The 12,475-nt window shown below is 32.1% G+C and overlaps 1 long non-coding RNA gene across 1 annotated transcript; it reads right to left on the bottom strand.

The window, feature by feature from the left end:
* Positions 1-4,439: 4,439 nt before the first annotated feature.
* Positions 4,440-9,645, bottom strand: LOC130613193 (uncharacterized). Its single transcript, XR_008975620.1, has 3 exons — positions 7,457-9,645; positions 4,931-5,018; positions 4,440-4,784 (listed from the first exon to the last, which is right to left on the bottom strand). It is a non-coding gene; the product is annotated as an uncharacterized LOC130613193 (long non-coding RNA).
* Positions 9,646-12,475: the final 2,830 nt, after the last annotated feature.

Here is a 12,475-nt window from a genome sequence, read left to right as displayed (position 1 = left end):
TTATAATAATACAAGATGTATAGTATACATAAAACTAGCTCACCTCATACGTGGCACTGTATTATATATATTCATTTGTGGAATTAAAATGGAAATCAATCACAATGGGCTATCAAACAGAAAGTGAATGTTTCAAAATATCATTCCAGGCATGCTATGTAATATATTAAAAAGGATGGCCACAAGCTTGATCATATTTTTTTTGAAGTAATCACATAAAAAACTTTCTAGATTAACAAAAAGCAATATATAAAGAAGTAGTAATCTTCTTGTGAAACATTCTGTGATGCCACAGATGCTAATGGTTTTGACTTTCGTAGTGCATGAGCATATTTTTTGAAAAAAATAATTATTTGAGGAAACTACAAAGAAAAATTGAGTTACTGTCAGTACATTTATATACATTATGAGAACCATCATAAAACCATTCAATAAACCTGAAAGTATAATTCATAACTTCAGTCTATGAAATACACAAACACATTTCATCAAGAAACTACAACTACAAACTACAATCGTTCAATATATATTAACAATTGTTTCACAAAAAAAACGGATTCTTCTATATTCGAAAGCATAACAGATTAATCCTTAACGAAGACGACGTGATACACGTTTGCCTAAAGTTCATTCCAGTATATGTTAACAAGTTTTAATGTTGTGAAACAAAAAAAGGTTTCGTTCAACCAAGAGATAATCGCTATGTACAAAAGTATTCAGGCCTCAATTCATCGAAACAAGACAAGTAGAGTTCGTATATGTGATAATACATTAGACACAATTCATTTCCGGCCAAAATTAAGCGAAACGAGAAAAATCTGCAGGGCTTAACTGATAATGCCATAGACAAGTGCCGACTTCGGTGTTATGAAAGGCCCAATTCACCAAAACAACGGAACCTGCTATGTATGGATTGCTTCTAGAAACAGGACCATTTTCCTAAATTTTTTTTTAACGACCTAGCTCACCGAAACAATCAAATCTATTATGTACGGATTCCTTTTAAAAACAGGATCCTTTTTCTGAATGTTTACCAATGGCTCAATTGACCGAAATAACCGAATCTGTGATGTATGAATTGCTTTTAGAAACAGAAGCTTTTTCGTGAATGCTTAACAATGGGCCAATCCACCGAAACAACTGAATCTGTGATGTATGGATTGCTTCTAGAAACAGGAGCTCTTTCCTGAATGATTATCAAAGGTCTAATTTGCGGAAATAACTGTATCTCTTACTTATCAGAGGCTCGATTTACCAACATAACCGAATGTGTTATGTATGGATTGCTTTTAAAATCGGGAATTCTCACCTGAATATTTTGTGAAGGCAATTTTGCAAATGTTAGACAACTTTATGTGTATGGATTGCTCCTGACTTGCCAATTCTTTCCTAACTTTTTTGTTAAAGCCTTACAGATGTAAATTTCTTCCGCCCTTAAAGGAAATAAAAATCTGATATTAAAGTACCACATCAAATGCGGTTGATTAACAATTAATATTAAAAATCAAATAGAAGAATAATTTTAACAAAAGAGCTTTGGCTCTTTTGGGATAAGGCAGTTTAGAAGGGGATTAAACACAAGACGACGATAAACATTTGCGTAGATATTTACGCTCCATCTTATAATACAACCACTATGTATATAACACCAAATGTCAATAAGAAAACAAATTAATCAAGTTCAGAGAGCACAGAAAACGAATGCAAAAAGTTGTATCCACAAGGTTCCAGCCCTGCTCAGTTTTATGGTACCGCCAAGGTTCACAAGATACCACCTAATTCTACAGTAGCTGACGATTTACCATCACGACCCATCATATCGAATATCGGATCTGCTACTTACAACACATCAAACTACCTCGCGAAATCTTTAACACCGCTGACAAAGTCAACATATACTACTGAAAGCTTTTTAGATTTTATATTATCATTGAAAGGAGAAAAGATACCTCATAATTACAAACTAGTACCTTTTGACGTCACTAGTTTATTCACCAACGTTCCGTTGGAACAAAAGATAGACATAATATTGCAAAAGATATATGCTGAAAAAGTTATAGAAACAAAAATTAAGCGAGAGGAAATGAAACATCTATTAATCTCATGTACAAAACATGTACATTTCAGTGTTAACAACCAACTTATATTCAGGTAGATGGTGTAGCAATGGGCTCGCCTCTAGGACCAGTCCTAGCATATCTTCATGGTTGAGTTGGAGAATGAAATAGTCCCAAAATTAGAAAATTCAGTAAAATTTTGGAAGAAATATGTAGATGACACTGTTAATGAAAACCAGATAAACAATGTGCTGATCACACTTAATAGTTACCATTCGAATATCCAGTGAACATATGAAGTTAAAAACGATAACTACATAGCCTTTCTTGATGTAAAAACACATCTATTTATCGAAAAGACACGAACACTGACATATAAATGCACTAGAATTCATCTGCATCACGCCCATGGAAAGTTGAAACGGTTAAATGGTTGGTGTTGAGAGCGTTTAATATATGCTCTTAATCACAAGATCTGAAATACGAACTAAATCACTTAAAAAATGTGTTTATAAAAAACTTATCCCGAAGCAGTTGTATCTAATGTAATTAATAACACACAGCAAAATTTCAACATTCAAAATGCCGACACTGTTTCTGAAGAAGACACCAATGAATCTCCAATAACACCTTTCATGGTTTTTATTCTGTCAAGTCTGGCTACGGAAAATAAATAAGGTTAATTTCGTTTAAGAAAAACGAATTAGAAAATAATGGTAACTGCTTAGTAAAGCGTCTAACACTTTTAAACAGTTTCTATCAGCCAATGTCAAGCCACGCATTGCTGATCAATGTAAAATGTTATGTTTGCTATTTTCTGTGAAATAGAACCAAGGATGAACACAACATGGTGTTGTGTACAAATATACTTGTCCGGTGGAATAGTGCAATGCTACATACATTGGTGAAACAGCCAGGAGGCTTAATGAAAGATAGACCACCAAAAACGCGATAAGAACTCTCACATCCTAAAACATTCAGTCATTGAGAATTACCAACTTGGTGAACAAAAGAACTTCAGTATTTTGATAGATAATGTTCACCACTTTAAAAAGAAAAAAATAGCTGAGGCCATGTATATTTGTGATAACAGTCCCACGCTTAATGTACAGGGATTATCTGTTCCATTAAAATTGTTTTAAGATAAATATTATTTATAGTCAAGGGGAGGAGTGAATTTGTGCACCGCGCGGTGGACGTTACCCTCACCAACGGTATATAGTTTATATACCTTTGGGTATGCCGTTATGTGTTATATGTTTCGTTAAGTATTGTTTTATACGTCCTCTGTGTATTGCGTAGTTGTTGAAAATTATATTTAAAAAACTTTTGAGATAATTGTAACAATTTACGTTGATAATTGTCTTGTAGTAACAAGACGAAATATCCGTTAAAATAAAATAAAAAATGTCATCATCAATCAAACTTCTCGTATTTATTTTTATTGTGAAGTTATATACCGAATTAATATATAAGACTAATTAAGCAAGAACATATTTGTTAATATCGATCTGCTTGTGCTAAGGCACTTGCCATTGTATAACTGGATGTCAGTTGAGCTTGCTGCAATTTTTGGTTATATAAATTGGCAAAACAGTAACAGCTAGTGGATTTCAATAATCAGTTTCTTCACTAAAAAACAATTAATCTTTAAGAATCTTGCTATTAGATCACAGAAATGTTACACAAAAAAACTTTGGAAATGAATACAATTAATTTGGAAACTATGAATTTTAGGAAAAGTAATAGCAAACAGAGAAATATATCACCTAGCAGTCATAATATGTATTGTAAAGAAACAAATAACAACAACATGATCAACACTAACATTTTATTCCAATACATGGAAAAAGAGTTTGGCAGTACTTTTAAGCTCTATCATGTGTACAGGTAGTGGCATAAAAAGACACCTTAGTCATTAAAGTTACTGCAAAAAAACTTTCATAACAAAAGAACCATCCATTATGTAAATTCTCTTACAATTCTGCCTCAAACCACTGATGGTGATTTATATTTAATGTGGTCTGTGCTCAATGGATTTCAGGATGGACCAGGTTTCCAGTGTTTAGCTCCCATTGCTACAAAAATCTTTATGAAATGACAAACTAACTAGACAATGGGGGGACATTGAACTTATAATCTCAAGTAGAGATGATTCAAACGCTCTACCGACAGAGCTGCACTAAATCCATCATCTTTTTAAGAACTTATGGGAACACGACCTTATATTTGCTGCAATGATTTCCACAACATAGCTTAGTACACCTTTTTTGCTTGACATGACATTCATACTCTTTTTAGAAAGATTGCAGTTCCCGAGCATTAACAAATGTAAAAATAACATTTTGCATTGGTTATAATGTTTTGTTAGAAACAGCATCCATACTTTTACTAACAGCGCGTGAAACCGCCACAGCATTGACGCAATTCTTATATTGATTTTCACCACACAGTGTTCTGTTAAAGGCACATAAGACGTATATTGGTTCCATGGTTACAGAACTCTCATGCACACATTCGCTAAAATTTTCAAGAGGGGAAAGCAAATACACAGTTTGTGCTTGCTATCAACGACACAGTATCCATAAATTCGGCAGATTTTTTTAAAAAAAATTATATTTGGCGCACTTTTTTACATGTGTTGTAAACGACTCAGCATCCATACATTTCTTAGATTGTTTTTCACTGATCATTCACTCGTTCGTTGTAATGTAATTAGTTTCTCCACTAAAAAACAAAACACAAAACAATAAAGTATTGAAGCAATTCTCCGGAATTTGCAGACAATACATAGAGGTCTAATAGTACTCTAAAAGATGTGTTCACATATTTCTATTTGAGGAGTCTAAAGCAATAAAAAAGCAAGGACTTACATTTACATTGTATGGATCTTCGTTTAATATTATTCTTTTACCAAAAATACAATTTAGCAAAGCAAAAAAATGAATGCCAAGATTTAATCTAAATATAACGTAAATATTTCTTAATAACCCTAGAAGGACACTGGTCTCTGCTTCATGTACAATAAAAATATAAAGTAAAAGAACGTTTTAGTCCAAAGTAAAAGTCTGCATAACTTTTTAAACAGTTGTGTGAAAGTTTAACAAACATTTAAGAAATTTCCTCAAATAATTATTTTTAACGTTGCAAAAATAAGAAATATAAAAACATTTATATATATGCAAATAGTAATGAATGGAAACATTTAAGAAGTTTCCTCAAATAATTATTTTTTAATGCTGGAAATATATAAATAAAAAAAACCCATCTATTCATGCATGCAGATAGTAATGAATGGAAACTCGTTGTTCTTAATTGAAAAAAAAATTTTATATAGAAAAATCCTAGTTGGTACACATTGCATTTTTGCTGTTTTTTAGGCTGAATCAAAAAGAAAAACATTTATGTGGAGTATTTGTTCCACTAGTGCTATTGGCTTTATACCATAGGTTATAACTGTGTGCCGTTTTCATGAATACAAATAGGTCCAGAATCAATTTTTAAAAGCCAATTGCTCTTTTCAAGTACAAGTTTCAGGAATTTCATAAAGTTTCTTCGTTGACGGTATTTTTTGGGCTTGGTGACTTGTTGATTATATTTTCAGCCTGAACACATATGTATTGGTTTTGACGCACAATCAAACACTTGCAACACTGACACTGGTCCATTGTGGCCAAAAAGTAGCGATGTATGTCACTCACTAACTGCAATGCTTGTTGATTCTTTTTTCCTTATTGCTTTATAAAAATCCAAACAATGTTTTCAATTCTGTTGACATGGTCACAAAAAGACAAATAGAAATAACAGACTTCGTAGACTACACATTCATTAAGAAAATTGTATTACATCCAGAATATTAGAGAACTCCATTTCAATTAAATTTTAACAAAGTTTTGTGATATATAGTATGATTTTCATTAAGTATATGCGGGAATATTGGAATACCATGCTTGACTCTGTACAGTTAATCAGTTAAAGCTAAGATGTTAATGGATAACAATATAGAACCACTGAATTATGTTTCACATGAATTAAATTCCATGTGGACTATTTTTTTTTGTGGATGCCACATCGTCTGTAATCAGTTTGCAGATATTTTTTGAGCTGATTAATTAATGTGAATAACTGTTTTTTGTAGACAGACTTAGTTCAAATCAAGTGGACTTAATTTGACAATTTTTTTAAACAACAATACCATGAATTTTACCCATGCTAAACATAATTCACGGAATACAAACACTGTGATCAGTAGGAAACGCATGTTTGGCCAATGTAGCTTTGATACACAAAGAAATATTGACATAAATTCTGTATTTTTTCTTAAAAAAAACAAAAAAATGTTCCCTGATTTTTAAAATGTATGTTGGGTTTATAGTTAACGGACTAGTTTTTATGTGTCTTGAGCCATCGTGACAACGTTTTGCAAAATAGAAAATGTTTGGTGGCTAATCCTGCTGGAAAAGGTTTTAATATGGTGTAGTTATTTCGTGCTTTTTTCACCGCTACTTGTGAGATTTTAAAATATATGTTCAGGTAGGGGGTACAGTACATCTGAATAAAGCACTCCGCCATGATGTGTGACGGTTTAAGTGATCCAACTGGCATTCAATGTCTTATAAATAACTCAATTTTATTTGAATCGCACTTGCAGAAAACTTCTTTCTATAACAACTCAACAGAGTTTTAGTATAACGTATATCTGCACTAATCACTAGATGAATGGCAGGGTTTAACTGCATTTAACGCTCAAACTGTCGTTTAACATAGATATTGAGGTCAACATACCCATACTCATCGAAAAGGATTGGAATGAGTACTATTACAGGGAGCTGTTACAATTCAGGCATGAGCCATCTAACGAAGTGGACGGAAATGCAATAGCAATAATAAGAACTGATTCTTTACAAAACGGACAAGAAAAATTGATTGACTGGTTTGCGAAGAAGATTGAGACTGTAAAAGCAGACATTTCCTGTAAAGTTTTAAAGTGTTTAAAATAGATATTTTAAAATTAAATGCTTATCTCTAATTTTTTGGATTGTACGCTAATTGAAGAGAAAAAAAGCCTATAGTTGCCATTTCGTGCAAAAAAATTTGTCCGCTCGAGTGTCCGTTAATTAAGTGTCCGCTAATTGAAGAGAATACTGTATACATTTATTTTCAGCAGCGTTTTAAGCTCTACTCAATAAAGGCGACGGAGAAACACGGGGAAAATTTTTTTTTGTGTGTATTCACTAAGTAGATTTTTCTGCGGGCCTTATCGACTAGTGTAGGTGCTTACACGATTTCAACTGAGTTAACTATTTTTATTCGCTAAACGACAAAATTACAAGACGAAATTTAAGCAACAAATTACACATGTAAGATGACATAAAATATAATAAGAAATAAACACTTACTAGATATATAGTGGCGTAAGCCAAGCCAACTACATGTGAGAGAAAACAACTAAAACAGATGCTGAGATACAGGACAACTCCTGTGATGTATGAAAGAAAAATTTCACTCAACAGCAAATTTAATACAAAAATGTATGTTCGACTCTGTCATTACATGTTGAAGACTGAATGCGCAGAAAAAAGATGTGCAAGATGTGCAGAAAATTTAACTAAAAATAGTACCAAAATTACAATTATTCTCTTTACATAATTAACACGGGACAATACATCACAACACAAAACTAACAAAATGCATCTTGTTCTCCACCGCAGAGCGAACTCTACAGCAGAGCACATACGCGACACCACAAGGACAATACAAATGACGTATCAAAATAAATGTCAATACGGCCGGAAATTCATGTAGGCTGTTGTTTTGTGAGCTACTTTACGTATCCGCACCCTAAGCAACGTTCATTTACACATATGCGCATTAGAAAAGATAGAATTATCACATTTATGTTATCTTAAAATAACTCGAGTTATCTTACAATCAAGACATTTATGTGAATATACACGCATTCCGAAATCACATTAATAGAGTTATCTTAAGATAGCACTTGTTATCTTAAAATAACTTTATTAATGTGACTTTTGAATGCCGTAGGGCTGAGCCGAAACCAAACCATCGCGCTATCGCAATTAAAAAAGGTATTAAAATTAAAAACTTAAATTTAGAGTTAAAAACTCTAATTTAGTATTTTTAGAAAAAACAACTTTTCTTTTTTATTTCCAGATCTCCTTCCTGGTTATTTGTTGAAGTTGGATCTGTCAGGTTAACAATAACAAATTTTGAAGAGGTTTTTCTGTTTGTGTAAAATCTTTCTGACGCTATACGTTAATTATTTACTAAGGGTAATCAATTTCATTGTAGCGCGCTCTCAAAATGAGCCCTAAAAGAAAGCCAGCCCTTAGCAAAAAATGGCTATAAATATTTCATAAGTTATTAAATGTTTCAATCCAAATATTAAATTATTACGGTTCTTGACATTCCTTTACATTTCGGGGATCGTGTGCGCGGGGTTGATGATGGGCTATGTTACGGTAATCCCCTAAAAATAAGTTAATAAAAAGGGAGAAGAAAAACGCGAATGGTCTGAAAAAGATCCTGAATCTAAACATAGCTCTTGATAAACGTAGGTCTCTTTTAATGTGTTTCTTTGTGAACTAAAAAATCTCACTATAGGAGTCTCAAAGGCTCTTTATAGGAGAACAGAGGTTTCTACTGTTACATGTATGTTAGCAATTTATTATGTATAAATATGCCTCAGGGTAAGATATCAAAGTTTCCAATAATCTGTTAGGTTTACTGAATTTTGTTTGATCTGACCTACATACTAACTATGAGTATAGCCTAACGCAACTATGACATCATAACCATTGAAACTTTAAATTGCTTCTAGTCAACATTAGAGTAAAAATAAATAATAAAAACATGTCTGTCATGTCACATCATACTTCATTTTAAGTGAAAAAAATAAAAATAAAAGTTTGACCTTTGTTTCCCATTACCGCGAACGTTTGTCTGTTTTATAAAAATAATGTTTTGAGTAAAAAATTTTGGAATGAATTTCTCTACAAATTGTCATTTTGCTCGATATTCAGCAAATTATAAAGTGTAACCTTTCTGGAGTATGGCATTGAAAAATAGGTGCAACTTACACTCGTTTTTCCGTAGTATATTTCGTGCACATTAACCAATCACAGAAAAACTTAACCACATAAGAATATAAAAACCATTTCCGTTAAGGTGGATTTCCACTTAAAATCAAACAAATCGAAAAAAAACAATAAAAATACTGAAATTTGATTAAATATCTGCTAATTATTTTGTTTTTAAAATTTTTTTTTCCTGAAAGTTGACTGGCTTTAAACCTTTCTGCTTTCTTAGCATTGAAATAATCCACTCCGCCGCTATTCCTTTGCAGGCTTAATTTTGTTTTAAAAAGATTTAATCTTTGACGTCAGTTAACTAGAGAATTGATATTAAAACTGGCTGAACTGACTTGAACAACGCTCAATCAATAGTCATGACTATGCCAAACCTACAATCTTGGGCGACGTTTTTGGTTATAAAATATGGTGTAGGTAGGACCAGCTCATACACGTTGTTAACATTTCTGAAAGTACTGAGAGAAAAAGATATTTTTATTTTCCCATTTTTTGCTAAAATTGACCCAGTCCCAAGTCATTTAACGTACAAAACGCCTCAGATTATTCTGATAACTCCAGCATTCATTTTATCAAATCACTTTCTCGAGTCTCTTGAACTTTCGTTAATACTTCATGGAGAAAGACATAAACAGAAAAATAACTGATACAAATATAATCTGATTTCTAACATATATACATTGTGCTTTTAAACAATTTTGGCAGAGCTACATATCAGTCCAGAACCTTTAGGACTGTGAAATATTTCTGCCAAGTAATTGTAAAAAATGTTTAGTAAAATAAAAAAAATAATAAACCTTTGTAAATAAGCAAAATAGAAAGAAAATAAAACACTTCAACACTACAAAACAAAAGTAAGTTCAAATAAAAAAGATATCGTTCTAAATTTTAAACACTTTCTAGTCAAAACAGTGATTTTATATATGTCCTTTTTGTTTTTCGACCAATAACAGCCTTGACAAATTGTGCACTTAATAAGGTTCAGCATAATTAACGTAATATATATCTACGATATCTCCAAAATTACATAAGATGTAAACTACATTTATTAAAACGCTTAAAAACGTATTTGTCCGAATCATGCTACTAGACACAAAAAGTTATTAAACAAAACAAAGAAGCACGACATTTTATAGTTTGTTACCACTTGCTATTTTAATATAACGCAGTAAAAAAAAGAGGTAATTCAGCACGTCTTTTATCTCATTTTCTTTTCCGCTTCCCTTCCACCCTCTCATTAGCGCTCAGGCTGTCAAATAGTATAACGCTTTCTAAACGAAGTATAATACAGCTAGTTATTTATATACTAGTTTATACTTCATGCATTTTTAGCACAAAGTGTAGATTATGAACGATTAGTTAGTGCAACACTCCAGTTCTATAAAACATCGCCTAAAAATTTTCTAAAGAGATTCTATTTCGTCGCAATTTTTTTTTATACGCCGGTTTTTACAACGGGAAATGTAATTGTTTTGTTATGAATTGGTGTATTGGTATTATTTTGTTTTAATCTGCAACATTTTTTAAAAAATTAGGGTGATAAGAATGCACGAAAAAAACTTCGATATTTCGACTTACAAGAACACCGTCAAGGAATATTAGAGCCAGTATTAAACACTGCAGGACCTCTGAAGCAAGTTATATATATCCTAACATGGGGAGCAATGATTAGTGCATATTATAGTATCAGGATACGAAATTGTAGGAATCCCGCAATCCCCCCTTGCCTCTGCATTCCACCACGCCACACGCATATCGATGTTAAAAATTCCCAATTAGAAATATTGTCGTCCCAAAGTTTACAAAATTAAAGATAATCTTTGAAGCTCAAAAATAAACAACTTAGCTTTGGTCTAATTTAGGTAACGCAGTAGTGTTCATCTTATTAGCGTATAGATATTTAAAAATATAAAAAATCAAACAAAAACAATAGGGATAATACTAATGATTTGTCAAACTACAGAGTACCACTGTTTATTCAACATGCTGTCGTCGAGTGTTTATTGTAGCCTCTTTGCAATGGTTGTTGGTTTTCGACTAGTGACTTACACGAAAGTCAAGCTAATGGCGGGGGAAAATGTATGATCACTGAGGACAAAAACAACAAACTTAAATCATCTTAAATATCACACTGGACATCCAAATACAAATGACAGAAAAGTCCCATATATAGCTTTATTACCCAGGTAAAGGGCGGCATGTCATTGGTTACAACTTACGTCATAGCGGGCAATAGCAACCGTGTTTAAAGTTTTAATAATCCATATAACAACGTATTACTATTATTGTATTACTGAATACTACAAGGTATTACAGTATATTACTGAATACTACAAGGTATTACAGTGTATTACCGAATACTACAAGGCATTACAGTATATTACTGAATACTACAAGGTATTACAGTGTACTACTGAATACTACAAAGTATTACAGTGTATTACCGAATACTACAAGGTATTACAGTATATTACTGAATACTACAAGGTATAACAGTGTATTACCGAATACTACAAGGCATTACAGTGTATTACTGAATACTACAAGGTAATACAGTGTATTACCGAATACTACAAGGCATTACAGTATATTACCGAATACTACAAAGTATTACAGTGTATTACCGAATACTACAAAGTATTACAGTATATTACTGAATACTACAAGGTATTACAGTGTATTACCGAATACTACAAGGTATTACAGTATATTACTGAATACTACAAGGTATTACAGTATATTACTAAAAACTACAAGGTATTACAGTGTATTACCGAATACTACAAGGCATTACAGTATATTACTGAATACTACAAGGTATTACAGTGTACTACTGAATACTACAAAGTATTACAGTGTATTACCGAATACTACAAGGTATTACAGTATATTACTGAATACTACAAGGTATTGCAGTATATTACCGAATACTACAAGGTATTACAGTGTACAACTGAATACTACAAAGTATTACAGTGTATTACCGAATACTACAAGGTATTACAGTGTACTACTGAATACTACAAAGTATTACAGTGTATTACCGAATACTACAAGGTATTACAGTATATTACTGAATACTACAAGGTATTACAGTATATTACCGAATACTACAAGGTATTACAGTGTACAACTGAATACTACAAAGTATTACAGTGTATTACCGAATACTACAAGGTATTACAGTGTATTACTGAATACTACAAGGTATTACAGTGTACAACTGAATACTACAAATATTACAGTGTATTACCGAATACTACAAGGTATTACAGTGTAATACTGAATACTACAAAGTAATACAGTGTA

The sequence above is a fragment of the Hydractinia symbiolongicarpus genome, chromosome 10 (genome assembly GCF_029227915.1).
Source record: "Hydractinia symbiolongicarpus strain clone_291-10 chromosome 10, HSymV2.1, whole genome shotgun sequence".
Classification (NCBI taxonomy): Eukaryota; Metazoa; Cnidaria; class Hydrozoa; order Anthoathecata; family Hydractiniidae; genus Hydractinia; species Hydractinia symbiolongicarpus.
The sequence above is the reverse complement of the archived record's forward strand: the minus strand, read 5'-3'. Positions and strand labels throughout refer to the sequence as shown.